Source organism: Xyrauchen texanus, chromosome 44 (genome assembly GCF_025860055.1).
Source record: "Xyrauchen texanus isolate HMW12.3.18 chromosome 44, RBS_HiC_50CHRs, whole genome shotgun sequence".
Lineage (NCBI taxonomy): Eukaryota > Metazoa > Chordata > Actinopteri > Cypriniformes > Catostomidae > Xyrauchen > Xyrauchen texanus.
Window position 1 is genome coordinate 32,625,711 of NC_068319.1, and position 15,862 is coordinate 32,641,572.

Here is a 15,862-nt window from a genome sequence, read left to right on the forward strand (position 1 = left end):
ACGCGCACACACTCATCTTATGTTCAAAAAGCATTTCTATAATCACAATTCAGTCACTGCAAAGATTGAAAAAAAAAAAACATCTTACCTTAAGTTAGAATAGAGTATTATGCCTTGGCTTGACTTCGATGTGAACCCAAAGTGTGTGAGTGATACACTCTGGTTTAGCTATCGCTTGCTTGCTAGACATTTTTAGTATGACTTCTCAGTTTCTTCTGTTTGGCGCACATGGTTAATTGGCATACGTGCACAGGACTGGTTGGCTCCACTTGGCAAAAAATAGAACATTTGTGAATAAATGTTTTGAATTCTGAATACTGGACATGGTGAGCTTAAAAACAATTTAGTGACAATAACATTTTACTTAGAAATATTTATATTTTGCTTTTGATGCTTTCAGAGGGACTCACCCAGCTAACACAAATACATAACTGCAACATTTTTAATAATATGGGAGGACATATTATAAGTGGTCTAATTTAAGTTGTCCTCATTGGCCCAAAACTATTTTAGGGACTTTTTCAACGACATATGAACGATACAGACTCAAAAATTCGTGCATTTACTATAAAACAAAGCACAAACAGAAAAAACAGTATGCAAACAGGTTATACATTTAAATGAACAAGGTTTTCCCCAAAAGCTTGACGTCTTCATTTTGGTGGCCCTAATAACAAAGCAAGAATAAGAAAAGAAAAATGCAAGAATAAGAACAGTTCAGTGTTTTCCAGTTGAACATTTAAATACACAAAGCAATTAGCACTGAAAGATAGAATCTGTATAAGCAGACCGTTTTGTTTAAAAATCGCTCATATATTTTTCTAAACATTGTCACAAAGTTATGTTGTGGCAAGAGCATTATTTCCCTTTAAAAAATGTTTAGAACTTCATGACATGTATCACTATAATCTAGAAAACCTTAGTTTGAAATCATTACTTTTTACATTTAATAATACATATTATTTTGTTTTTCTTCTTCTGAAGTTGTGATTACGATAAAAAAAAAAATTTAAACTAGGAAACTAGGCCTATTTATGATTATTGCTGAAGGCAGCATTAAACCCCCAAAATGTCAGGTGGTGGTGCAACTGTCTGAACAAATGAACAGACTAAGAAAACAATTTAACATGGTGTCTTAATAATAAAAAATTGAAACAGTGCAATCATTTTAGGTTTGAAGCCTTTCATGTTATTGTTTTTTTTTTTTTTTTTTTTATAAATATCAGTAGTTTTAAATCTATTGAGGTAATTGAGAAACTTTTGTCCAGCAATTTGTATATTCTCAAATATTATTATGAATTTACAAGGTAATAACAGTAAACATGATAATGCATCATCCAGAGGAGCCTAAATGATCTCTTTGGCAGAGTGAAAAAGTTTGTAGAGCTCTCTCAAATACTGATAAAAAATGCTAATTTCAAGTATGGGTAGGTTGGTGGTACACTTTCCATGTCAGGTGGTACAACATCATATTTTTGTTGTACCACCTGACATAAAAACTGAAATTAGTTTAAACACTTTAAAATATCATTTAACATCTGAAAATTGTTTAAACACATTGTCTTCAAGAGTGTTGATGTCATTAGAAGTCTTACCAAGTGAGGCTGGATCCGAACTGGAGCTGCTGTAATCTCTAGTCAAATATGCTGAGCATCCTGAGATACAAACAACGAGACAACAGGAGAAAGATTAGCATTGCTGCTGGTCATATTATTTCAGGCAAAAGATGGTCATTTGCACTTTTTACTATTTCATCACATAGTACAAAATTATGATATGTGTTAATTGAATGCTTAGCTAAAGAGATGTGTCTTTAATCTAGATTTAAATTAGGATAGTGTTTCTGGGCCCCCAAACATTATCAGGGAGGTTATTCTAGAGTTATTGTCCTGGAATATCACGATGAATCTCTCTAAGTTGTAAGAAAACTCTCGGAGTCTTGAGTTCCAGATCCCAAAGTTGTAGTTTATTGAACACCAACAAACATGAGACCGTTCAGCTGTCCGCTCTGACATTATCCTCCTAAGTTCTCAGTTATATACCTTTTTGTTATCTTGTTACCCACTATCTCTGACCAATGGGATTATTGCCCTTGTCTCTTTCCCTCGCCACCAATATGTTTTATCTCCTTCATTAATTAAATATTGGTGGAAAATCCCCACCTATCTATTAAAAAGAAAACATACATCAGCTGGTAACTTCACATATCTTGGACATATGTCATAGTTCATGGGAACCCTTACAGTAAGGCGGCCTTGTTTATTTCATGGCCTTGTCTGTTCCTTCACATTATCATGAAAGAAAATGCAAGCTCAACAGATTTTTAGCTCATCAAGAAAAACATCATGGCAGAAAAACACCAGCTGCAAGATATCATACAAGACACCATTCATATTTTGTTTTTGTTTGCTCATACACCTGTTTTTCAAGGTTATATCCCATTCTTTGTGTTCTCTGCAGCATCAACACTTTTAGTGACCTCACATGCTCTCTCCTGGGTCACACAAAGGCCTGGAAACTCATATATGTATTTTGATATAGAAAAACATACTAGAATATTGAAAATATACTATATATTTCCCTTACATTCTATAGGAAATCATCTGATTTTAATGAGAAATCATGGCCCAACGAGTCGTCATTTTAATTTAGTGCATTTTTATGTCTATGCACAAAAAAGGGGCTGACATTTAAGTGTTTTTTAAGGTTAGCACTGTTATGGGGTTAACAGCTGTCAGATCCAGGACCAGATAATAATATGATGAAAGAAGACCAGGAGTCGTGAAATTCAATCAAATAAGTACAATTTTACTGAAGAATAGTTTGCAGTTAAATTGGTAAAGCCAGCGTCAAAGTCACGAGGAGGTCGCAAGCCAACTCTACCTTACAAACAAATCTCACACAAGTATACCTTTTACAAGGACATGCATTACATACATAATCGTTTACTTGTGATTGGCTAAGACAACATAAAATCTAAACAATAATACATTTTTGATAGATAAGTGGGTATATCGCCATTAATCAGAATATTTGTCGTCCATTTCCGAGATTTAAGTCCGTGGTGACCTTCTTCCAGGGTCCGAGAATGTTTTAGGCTATATCACAAAGTTCAGAACCTGCAAAGAATATCAAACGCACACACACACAGAACACTGACAAACAACAGTTCTCTTCGAGGCTGAAGAAGGCCTGAGCTCATTATCAGAAGATCAGTCCACCTTAACAGGCTGATAAAACATTTCACTCCAGGAAAGCAGGAACGATAATATGCCCCTTTACTCCACTCCCTAAAGAAATACACATGAGATGTTCACTTAAGGAAAATAAGGTGAAATTATGTATAAATTGACCCTCAAACTTATACAAGTCAACTAAGACAGATATATAGATGCAGATATGTGGATATTGTTGTGAAATATGCAATTATTCTATTCTAATCATGGCTTCTGGTATATGAAGTATTTCTGGGTCATAGTAAACCACAATTGTAACAAATAAAAAGTGGTTTTATAATGAAAGGTACCATAAGTAGTTGTTAAACAATTTATTAAGAATGTGTTTACTGTAAAACACTTGTATTAATAATCATTGTAACCATATATTGAGAAAATAGTTTATTAAGGAAAATACTGTAACTTGTTTTATAAATATTCTTATTATGAAAATGGTTTATAAAGAAAAACATACCACACTGAATGTTGTAAGCATTTATTAAGCAGATGATGGTGGCAGAGTAGAGAGGAGTTGAAAATGTATTAGAAAGAGCTTTGCAAAAGAAAGGAGAAAAATGCCATCATTACCGTCTATGTGTTGCAGACGAGATACAGAAGATACAGCGATGATGGAAAGGTCCAGAAAAAGAGGACAAAGAGACAAAGAGTTTTATATGCAAAAGTCCTAAGGGGTCTTCCAGAAATAATGACAGTTCAAGATTTTGTGTTTGACCAATTGGCTGTAAAGGACTGAATGTATGCAGAGGGAGTTTCCAGGAGGGATTTCTGAACATGTCAAAAAGTTGATGGACTTTAAAAAGGACTGTAAAGAAATGTCCAGCCAGAGGCAGATTCACCAAGGACGTCTCCGGTGTTAGATACCTTGCCATTGCACCTCATGAAGTTAAAAGCTTGTAAATTATTTGGTTTTGATTTACTTACAATATATATATAATATATATGCAATACATGAGTACAGAGTCTCTCTCACGCTCTCTGAATCCCAAGACAATTATCATCAAAAGGCCCCTTGCATGTGAACACAACACAAGGGCACACACTGGAATGAACCTAAAAGAAAATGAATACAGAAATGATTAGGATACATACTTGATTGTTGAATTTTTAATAAGAATAAAGTAATCATTCAAAAGGATATATATAAAAAGGATATATATATAATTAAATTGAAGAGACAGGGGATTCTGACCCCAACCCTGCAGTATGTACAGTAGGCTAAGGGAGTTATTGTCAAAATTCCACCTGTAGTAAGTCAGTGTGGTCAGTAGGAACATACTATACAACCTTTGGAACATGAAAAAATCCCTTTGGTGAATTACTGTAACTTTTACATAAAACATTTTTGCGTACTGTATGTACAATAGCCTACACAAAAGTACACTAAAGCAGTCTAGGTGAATACGCAGCAAATATCAAACCTGAAACTATTTTTACCCTGGTTGGGTTTTTTTTTTTAAACTTGACTATGTTCATGGTTCTGTCCACGTAGGCTATGTGGTCCTGAAGGTCCTACATGATCAAGTCTGCAAGTTGCTTTTTATATTCGCTTCGCATATTTGCGGAGTTCCGCGTTCAATATCTCATGAGCTGAATATTGTTACTACACAAATAACATTGTTTTAATATTTTAATCTCCTCAAAACGAGCTTTCCTTCGGGTTTGCACTTTGCAGATGGTCCCTTCTTGCAGCCTGCGCATAGAGATCAATGTATTTTGTCCAGTGCGAAGGAAAGATCGTTTTGAGGAAATTTATGTTGTAGCTTCTGGTGTTTTATCTGTCGTTATATGTGATAGGTGTTGTGTGTAGCAACAACCTTTAGTTCACGAGTTATTGAACGCGGAAGTCCGCGAATGTGCGAATATGCGAATATAAAACCAACTTTACCTAAGTTAATAACCATGTGTCTGAATAATGTGTATTTGTTCTCTAAAGATATAAATCAATGTGGGTTTGTTGCTGTAGTCATATGTGCACTTTGTTTTTCAGAGGTTCTTTATTATCTAATGATTTATTGTCAGTGTGTTGCTTGAAATGATTTAATAAAAACAAATATTCAATAGTTAGTTTAAATTTTTTTTCCCCTTTAACTATCTATCAATGCCATGACTTTTTTTTAAATAATAATTTGTAAAACTGCATGGAAATAAAAACATGATGTTAAAAAATGCACACGTTTACCACTCATGCCCCCTCGTGGAGTTGCTGATTAGTGCCCCATCGGTCTGCACTCAGAGGAAGATCACAGGGTATCAGACTCGTTCTCCACAGAACAGCAGCACCTATTGGCTGTCCGCCGATGACGTCATGAGAGCAGAATCGTCTCGCTGAAGGTGCGCGAGTCACTGCAGAGGAAAACTCCACAAACTGAATTCCTATATTAAATCGATTTCTGTTTTGTGACAATCACATTAAGCGCATTGTATGTGTTTGGACCAGATGGATACTTTTGTTTAGAAGTGGTGAGTTTTTATTTTCATCATTTTACTGATGACACATTATATACACAGTGTTGTGACTAAACCACTTTTATTTCATAAATATTTTATACATTTCTGATGCACGGACACAAAACAACACTTAATCTTAATCATAAAATAAGACCAAATTCATCGGATTTCATAATAAATTAATTGGATTTGTGTATTTTTTCAGGTATCGTTAATATTAGTTCAGTTAATGAATGTTTTAGTGATAGGGGGGTATTACATTATATTTAAAGTATTATCTAATTACGTAACTATAATCTTAATATATATTATATATAATATATAATATTATCTTATAATCAGTTCATCTGATCATTTATTATTTGAGTTTGTGTGAGTCAGTGTGTGTGTTTGTGAGTTATTTTATATTGTATAGTGTATATTTTTATTATAGTTTTTATTTGATTTGATTCATTACCTGGCACCTTATTTTAATTCTATCCTTATTGTTATTTGTTACTATGTTATCATTATTATTTGACTTGTCATTATCTTTCTTGAGTATTAATGCTTTGGCAATATTGTATGTAAACACAATCATGCCAATAAAGTACTTTAAATTGAAAATTGGGAGAGAGAGTGTGTGTGTGTGTGTGTGTGTGTGCGCGTAAAAGAGTGTGTGTATGTGAGTGTGTTTGATTATGTGACTCCTCGAGTGAGACAGGGCTGCAGTTTAAGTCCAACTCTGTTCAACATGTACATTAATGAGTTAGCAGTGCTACTGGAACAATCTGCAACACCCGGTCTTACTCTAAATCATTCTGAAGTTAAATTTCTTCTCTATGCAGATGACCTGGTGCTGCTGTCAGCTACTGCACAAGGGCTACAGCAGCACCTGGACCTGCTGGAGAACTACTGTCAGAACTGGGCCCTGACAGTCAATCTGAAAAAAAAACAAAGATTATGATTTTCCAGAAAAAAGCCAGATTACAGGACACCAGATACACATTCACTCTGGGGAACCCTGCAATAGAACACACCCGACACTACGACTACCTCGCTCTAAACATCAGTGCTTCAGGGGGTTTTGGTCTGGCAGTGAATGCACTAAAAGAGAAAGCTAGAAGAGCATAGGGCAAATTTACCCAAGTTGACATTCCTGTAACAATCTGGTGTAAGATCTTTGATAGTATTATAATGCCTATTGCTCTGTACGGATGTGAGGTTTGGGGTCTGTCTGGCAGATTACTCGAGATGGGACAAACACCCCATAGAATTCTGTAGAAACATTCTAAGAGTTCAGAGAAGAACACCTACTAATGCATGCCGGGCCGAACTATGCAGATACCCCCTTATTATACATTTGAAAAACCATTCCTCAAATTTTGGACACACCTAAATTCAAGTTCCCCAAACACACTGCAACATGAAGCCCTTAAAACCCAAGAGCTGAAGCCTAAAACCAGAAAACTCACAAACCCACTAACAACTAACAAACACCAGTTTCAGACCAGCACTGCTGAACAAAACCAGACCAGAATAAACCAAATCACAAAAGAAAGCAAAAATTCATATTTGGACCATTGGGAAAATGAAAGTAAAAACCAAAGCAAACTGGAATGTTATTGGGCCCTAAACAGAACATATAATCTGGCAGAATATCTGCACACTGTAAGAGACCCAAAACAGAGATGGATCCTCCCCAAATACAGACTCAGTGATCACAGTCAAACATGAACGAGTCTGTGCTCACTGTGACACGGGTGAGGTCGAGACAGAGACACACTTTCTCCTTCACTGTGAAAAATTTGTGTTTATGTTGAAGATGTGTTTACTTGTGTAGTGTGCTTCAGTGTGTTTGTGCTCATTATTCTGTTAGCAGATAACATCCATCAGTGTTGTGTGGGTGTTTTGCTGCTGTGATTCTGACCATCTGATGGTGAGAATATCTCTGTTTAGAATTGTTTGAGATGCTCCAGCTGCTGGCAGTAAAGCAGCATTATTCCTGATCATAATTACAAGGTTTGTCGTAAACTGTTTCCAAAAGCCTAAAATAAATCAGGCTGTAGCTTTACATTCTTCTGCTTTACATTTGTCTGTGGATTTGTACTTCATATTCAACTGATTCTGCAGTCATTTTCTCTCTCAGAATCTAATGGAGATGAATTCACATCCATTAATATTTGTTCATTTCGAATATCAAAATGAGCTGTTCTAATGAGGGAGTTTGATTTGAACTGTTGTGAGTATCTCATATTGTTGCGTTTGTTCAGTGGAATTGATGCAGCCTTGTTGTTATTGAAAGAGAAGCCGATAGGTAAAAAGATGCTAGTTTTGGAATTAAACTGAAGCACAAACTGAGCTGTGTTGATTGACAGCAACACGTGTGTGTGTATACTGGGTAGTTTGAAAGAAAAGCTGTGACGTCAGTGAGATGAGTCCTCTTTCCCAAAAAGTCCCATGCTACACCCTCAATCCTGTTTACAATTAATTTTGAGCTATATAGTGTCATCAGCACACTTCATTAATCTTTTAATCATTTAAAAAAAATTATGATTGCTTAAGCATGATTTTGAAAACAGGGCTCATTTTGTCAAAACACTACACACAAACACACACATGCAGCAGAACACCTCAGATCTTTTGCAAAATGAAACACTTAATTCAAAACTAAACAATATTTGATAAAAACATCTCGGTTACTGTCGTAACCTCTGAACCCTGATGGAGGGAACGAGACATTGTGTCAACGTAGTGACACTAGGGGTCGATCTTGAGAGCCCGAGACACCTTCAGATCTTTGGGAAAAGGCCAATGAGAATTGAATTTGCATGCCACTCCCCCCGACATACGGGTATAAAAGGGAGGCTGGAATGCGGATTCATTCAGGTTTTTGCACTGAGGAGCCGAGACAAGGTCCTGGCCATTACAGCACACCGCAAGTTCAGCCTGTGGCAAGAGGGACACAATGTCTCATTTCCAGACAGTAACCGAGACATTCCCTTTCTGTGAATCACTCGACGTTGTGTCGATGTAGTGACACTAGGTGTCCCTATACGAAACGCCACAATGGCTGAACTGTGATACGTGAACTGCCGATGCAGGTGTAGGCAAGCTACTGTGAGCGTAGGAACAGATGCACTCAGACTGCACGTAGCCACCCCAGACGCCCCAAAATGTCATGTAATTCTCAACAATCTTTGTGGGTGGGGGGGGGGGGCTTTCTTTTCCATTCATATTCTTTCAGTGGCAAAAGATCCTGTGCTGCCCTGAAGGTGAGGGTAAAGATGTGCCAGATACTTCATAGAATAGGTGCGGCAGTAGGTCCTGCCCTTCGTAGGGAGGAGGAGGAGCTCTACAAACACAGCGACCAGGGAAGAGAGGGCTCTGATAATGGAGATGCTGGTCTACCGAAATAGGGAGACCGTACTGCAGAAGATACATCACAGGAGGTCACTGGGTTAACCGAGACCTGTGGAGTGCTTATCCCAGTACAGGGGACGTCAGCACATGTACTGGGTCCAACCATGAATTCCTCCGTTGAATACGTGAGCCAGAGGGCTAGGAGGAAGGACATCCAGGGTTCACAGGTCATGATAATGCATGGGAGAGTAGAGCACACAGCTTCACCTCATATAGGGGAAAGGCAGTATACATAAGCAGTACACCCGGCCAGCTGCCCCTCGTAACGAAACTTACCTGTTCGTACCAGAAAGAACACGGGACGAAAACAGGCTCAACTGATAGACTGAACCGGTAAAATCTCGAAAAAGTATTGGGTGTTTCCCAGCCCTCTGCTCTGCAGATGCCTGCTAGAGAGGTGCCATTGGCCAGTGCCCACGAGGATGTCACACTCCTTGTAGAGTGTGCTCAAACCCTCAAGGGGGTCGGGCACGGACTGGGTCTGGTAGGCCAATGCGATGGTGTCCATGATCCAGTGGACAAGCCTCTGTTTGGAGACAGCATTCCCTTTCTGCTGTCCACCAAAGCAGACAAAGTGGTGCTCAGAGAGTCTAAAGCTCTGCGTGCGATCCAAATAGATGCGCAAAGCACACATTGGACACAGCAACGATAAGGCTGGGTCTGCATCCTCCTGGCCAGCTTCGCTTGCAGGCTCACCACCACCACCAGGTCCCTCCACAGTAACTCTCGAGAGTGCGCTATAATCAGTAATAGAGTATGGGAATGCCCACTTTCCTTAACGGGGCAAGGGCTGCCTCTGCGACCTTCATGAAGACATGAGGGGACAGGGACAGGCTGAAGGGGAGGACCTTGTACTGATACTCCCGAACAACGAACGTGAACCATGGAAGGATCTGGGGGGCTTGGCTGCGAGCAGCGTGCTGTGGTCAAGTATGGCGTTCAGCTCCGCGTCAGGCTCAGAATGATCGAGTCCTCGGCATCCGACATCACCAAGACGCTCTCCGATGCAGCGATCAACATCTCATCCAACCCACGTTCTCTGAAAGAGACATTAGGCTGGCACTGAGGTGAGCTGTCTGTCTCATCCCAGAGCTGGACAGGAGCAAACGAGCATGCTGGGGAATGAGCGGTCCGTGGAGAATTACCCGGCGGAACCGTACCCATCGAAGCCCCCGAATTTCCTGCAGTGTCAACTGAGGCAGCCTCATACCTGTAGGTAGAAGGACCAGCTGGGGGGACAGCTGAAGTTGCTTTCCCTCGAAAGAAGGAAAGCCGCGAACGCAACGTTGCCATGGACATGCTCTCGAAATGAGAACATGAGCCATCCACGAATGCTTCCTCAATGTGTTTATTGCCCAAACAAGTAAGGGAGGGATCGTGGCCGTGAGAGGTGGAGAGGTTACAACCGCACCCAGGAACTGCACAAAGATGGAAAGGCATCTTTAAAAAGACACTTCTTTAAAAAGATGTTCAACGTCAATGTACTTACTCTAATAGAGGAAATATTACTCTTTAAGAGAAATTACGCACACTGATGAAAATATTTATTTCTCTCCACATTGTAAAATCAGTAAATACATTAATTTCCAAAGGTTGCATTTTGTAATGAAAATCAGAACATAAAATATAGAATATATTACATACAGTAAACACAGCAAAACATTTGTGGAGACAGAAAGAAAGCATGAATTAAAAAAATAAACCCTAAGCATCATCTCTTCGCCTAAATGGATCTGGCCATAGCAATTCGTCCACATCACAAGCTACGTCCTCTCTTGCAAGACAGCAAGGGAAGATTCTTCTTGAATGGCGAATCCATCCTCAAAACTTTCCAGTCTAAAAAGAGTTGAGAAAAAGAGCATTTATAGTTGCCTCCCACGTCTGTTCGTGACATCACAAAATATTGCTCATTTGTATGAGCACAACGTCGCACCCTTAGCCTCGCTCACTGGTGCAGTTAAAGTCAAGAGAGCACGCCTTGTGTGGCTAATTATTCCATAACACCAAAGGGGACCCACCTGGACTGGATTAATTTCTATATAAACATGGACTACACAGACTCGCCGTCATGTATTTCGCTACTTTTAAAAGATGCGGTGTCAAGTTATAACTCTTTATTAAGTTATAACTTTCATTCAGCTGCTGCCTCTTGTTGTTTTGAGCACAAACACATCATGGACACGTTAATAATTTTTAATTGTTGGTGTATATAAACATGAACTAGATGGACGTCTTTGACCGGTTCTGTGTGTTTCCGGTGATGTGCACCTCAGTGGGACTACAGTATGTGTGTGCTTCATTTCAACGTGCTTTGGACTGTGTGTGTGTGTTTTTTGGCTCATGTCAATGTGGACTGCTTGTGAAACAGTCATATTACGATGCAAGTTAAGCTCAGTCAGCAGAATTTGTGGCATTTTGTTGATTTAACACAAAAAATTATTTCAACCCATCCTTCAGTTTCTAAACCAAAATGCAGATATCTGGGTTTCAGAGAGGAAATAGTAGTAACATTGTTACTATAACAAATATCCATTCCTGTTGATACAACCTACAGCTAGTACAAATGTTAATTTCCTGTACATTTATTTCAAAAATAGATTTGGTATTTTAGATGTCAATAAATGGAAGAGCAATTTAAGACATCTTAAAATACTTTCTTACTAGTTCCAAATTACAGAGCTTTATAAGAGATCTAGAAATCTGTCCACATTTGAACTCAAATAGACTATTCAGATGTACTCACACTTAAGACTTGTATTTATTTGTATTTATTGGAGGAGATGAATTAAAGAGCAGCTTTCACATGGACATTACAGCTTATAATCCCAGTGTATCCTATATATGAGTTTTGCTCTTTGTCTGAACTGATTCCCCTCACAGATAAAGAGTGTAATGTAATATTTCCCCCCTTGTGCAGAGCTCTTGAAGTGCCAAGACATGTATGAATGTACAGTAGTAGACACGACACTAATTTCCTGCTCACTTCACCACACATGTCGTCTAAAGGGCTTATAATGCTCTTGATGTGTGGAGCTCAGCGTAAACATGACACACTGCACATCTGCTCAAACCATCAGCAATAAACTTGAGCACATTACAATATCCACAGAAATACTGTATGAATGACTCTGAATCTGGCTTCAAGTGTTGTTTTGAGCTGAACAAGACCAATGCAGTGATCATTGAGGGGGTCTCAGTAACATCTGTTTCCTTCAACTGTTCTGGAGACACTTTACTGCTGTTGAGTGTTCATGAGCCCATTGTGTAGTGTTACTATATCAATACTGTCAATGATTGCACTGCCTGCACATACCACACAACATTTTATAGACTGTTATCAGCAGATACCCTTACATTCATTAGTGGTTTCTTTAACTTCGGGCACTTTTATCTGCGAGTGCAGCTGTGTGGCATTAACTCTCAGTGAAACTGATGTTGGACAGGACTGCTATTCCCATTAACTGCCTGCAAACACACTGAGTCACAGAGTCATCTTACACCCTCATTTACAGCTACAACACAGATATTCCTACTATGTTGCCAGGTTGTTAATACTGCAGTTTTTCATACATTTTGGGGATGTCTTAATTATGTTGTAGACAAATAAAAATTCAGTATTTTAATGGTGTAGCAGAATAAAGAGTAAACACAAAATATTTAAAGAATAATTGTGAAAATAGATGCTTCTGAGAGGCGTTGATTTACAGTAAACTGGGAAAGTGATGCAGAAGAGTGAAGATACTGAAAGATCTTTAGCAGGGTGTGAATTACAGGGTCTGACACCATCCACCCCGGACCCCCCTAATTACAGTTTAGGGTGTTCCAGAAAAAAGGTTTGGGGCTCTTAAAAGGTAGACCATATGAAATATTCAAACTACATACTGTATTCTCATTCATATCACATTTAATTCATAAAACGTCATGAACACATCAGTAACTGCAATAGTCAGTTAATAGAGTGCACTAAATAGATTCCCACAAACAGAAGTTGTTTTTACCAGAAGAAGTAACCATAGCAACAGTAGATTGCACATTCAGTTTCAATAGAGCACAACAGTGCCCACCCACTTTATCAGCTGTCTTGATTCCGGAAGTTTGTTTCTCATTCATTTTCTTTTTCATTGGGAATTCATAAAATCCTTCACAAAAGATTTGTGCGCCATGAACCAAACCGTCTCGGGTTACATGTGTAACCCTTGTTCCCTGAAAAAAGCGGAACGAGATGCTGCGCTGCTAAGTGCTATGGGGAACAATCCTAGTTGTGACCGAGCTGAAATAATGTGTGTAACACGTCAATGAACATTGACTGGAATTTATAGCCTCGGCTGATGTAATCATTAGATGCACCTGCGGCCAGGCTATAAATGGATACGTCACCAGGTGTCGTCAGATACTTCTTTTTGAAGAGCAGTCCTGGGACGTCCCAGTGCGGCAAAGAAGTGCAGCATCTCGTTCTGCTTTTTTCAGGGAACAAGGGTTACACATGTAACCCGAGACGTTCCCTTTACAAAAAGCTTCACTATGATGCTGTGCTGCTAAGTGCTATGGGGAACGCAATACCCACGGCGCCGCACTGGGGGCTGTCCGGACCCCTACGGTTGTGCAGTGTACTCACAAAAATGCGAGAGGTCTCAGACATGAGCTTGAGATGTCGACTCAAGGGCATAAGAGCCAGGAGTAGCATAAACATCTAAACCATTAAATTTGATGAATGTGTGCGGAGAGGACCAGCCTGCCGCATCACAAACTTGTTCAGGCATGAGCGGAGATGTCGACTCAAGGGCATAAGAGCCCGGAGTGCAGAACATCCAAACTATAAAAGTCCAATGAATGTGTGCAGAGAGGACAACCTGCCGCATCACAAACTTGTTTAGGCATGGGCTGAGATGTCGACTCAAGGACATAAGAGTCCGGAGTAGCAAAGCATCTAACCCATAAAGTTTGATGAATGTGTGCGAAGAGAACCCTATCGCAACACAAACTTGTCATAAAAACTGATGAATGTGAACCCTCTGGTAGAGTGCACCCTAAAACCTACTGGCGAAGCTTGACCGCGCGCCTCGTAGGCCCGGGCAATAATGAGGATGCCTCTTTGAGCCCACCAAGCCGTGGCAAACCGCAGTGGCCACATAGAACCTGGCAGTGGCGCGGTAAGTGCCCGCTGACAGTTCTTTCTACAGAAAATCCAGAACTGAAGCAAACTGGCATTTAGCTGGTTCTGTAATATGAACTTTAGTAGAAGGAAACGCATGCAGGCGCATTTGTGCTATGTATGAGTTACTATGATCGGGGGGGGGACTGGGTGACTCGGGGAGAAGTAGAGGAGACATTGCGCTATCAACAGAGGCGAAGTGGTCCTCTTCTGCCCTGAAAAATCTACCCAGATCAGTTCCAAGTGGAGGGAGCCCTAGCACTTTAAATGGTCTCGATAACCTCAAGAGAAAACCATGTGAACCTCATTTGGTACCCTTTGGGCCCAGACATGAATGGTTTCACAATTCGGGCCAAGGATGAGAAGGTCCTTCCTGTTCGGAATCACCCAAGGCGAGCCGTCGAGGAGAGGTATTAACTCCGAGATACATATCCTGTTCGGCCAGCACAGCGCCATTAATAGGAGGCAAGACCCTTGCTGGTGAACATTGCCAAGACTCCCGGGAGTAGAGAAACCGGGGAAAGAAACGCATACAGATGCATTCTGGGTCATGTATGTGTCTTAACGTCCAGACCCAAGGGGGCTGGGTGATTTCAGGGAGAAGTAGAGGAGACATTGCGCTATTCACAGAGGCGAAGAGGTCCACTTCTGCCCTAAGATCTCACCCAAACTTGTTCCAAGTGGAAAAAGCCCGGCATTTAAAAAGGTCTCGATAACCTCAGGAGAAAGCCCTGTGTCCCTCAGTTGGTACCCTTAGCGGCCAAACATGAAAGATTCCATAATTCGGGGCAGGGATGAAATATTGCCCTGTTCCTGAGATAGAAGATCCTTCCTCTTCGGAATCGCCCAAGGCGAGCCGTCGAGGGAAGAAATTTGCTCCAAGAACCAAGGCCTGTTCGGCCAGCGCGGTGCCATCAGTAAGAGGCAAAAACCCTTGCTGGCGAACTCTGGGCAACTACTACCTTAGGGTGGAGTTCTTAACTCCCCCGTTGGTATTTTCTGTTTGGACAGTAAATCTGCTCCCACATACGGGCATCCAGGGATTTAACTGACCTGAGTGACAGGAGCTTGCCCTGGGCCCTAAGGAGAATCTGACGCGTCAGAAATACAGCTGACAAGAACGTGGGTCTCCTTGATGATTTATGTTAGAGGCTGTATTGTCCACCCGCACCAAGACATGGCAGCCTCAGGAGGAGGTATTTCAGGGCCAGAAATACAGTCGTCAACCCGAGACAGTGACTGTGACAACCGAGCTGACGACCCTCCTATCCCCTTAAGCTGGACGACCACTTAAGGCCGCTAGCCCACCCGTCAGGGAGGCGTCTGTCATTAGCAGCCTGCGACAACAAGACACACCTAGAGTGGGACCCAAGGCAGAAAACCGGGGTCTGAACCACATAGAAAGGGAACGAAGCCTGAGGCGCGTAACCCTTATTAGCCTAGGGGTTTTGGCCCTTGGAAGAAATCCAGAGCAGGAAAAAATGAGCAGAAGGTCCAGAGGGATCACCGTGGACGCCATCGCCCTGAGACCTGGAAATCGTTGATACTGATAACAGTGTAACCTTGACCTAGCCTGACTTTGCTCAGGGTGATCTGAATGGACTCAATCCTAGCGGGAGACAGT

At 40.5% G+C, this 15,862-nt stretch overlaps 1 protein-coding gene across 3 annotated transcripts in view; it reads left to right on the top strand.

Moving 5' to 3' along the window:
* The first annotated feature begins 5,567 nt into the window (after positions 1-5,567).
* Positions 5,568-15,862, top strand: part of LOC127636986 (multiple epidermal growth factor-like domains protein 10) — a 149,337-nt gene continuing 139,042 nt past the window's right edge. Inside the window, exon 1 of one of the 3 annotated variants that reach the window (XM_052117808.1) lies at positions 5,568-5,696. The gene's annotated coding sequence lies outside the window, so the exon portion shown is untranslated. The remainder of the gene's footprint in view (positions 5,697-15,862) is intronic. The other 2 variants (XM_052117805.1, XM_052117807.1) reach the window with 2 other exon arrangements.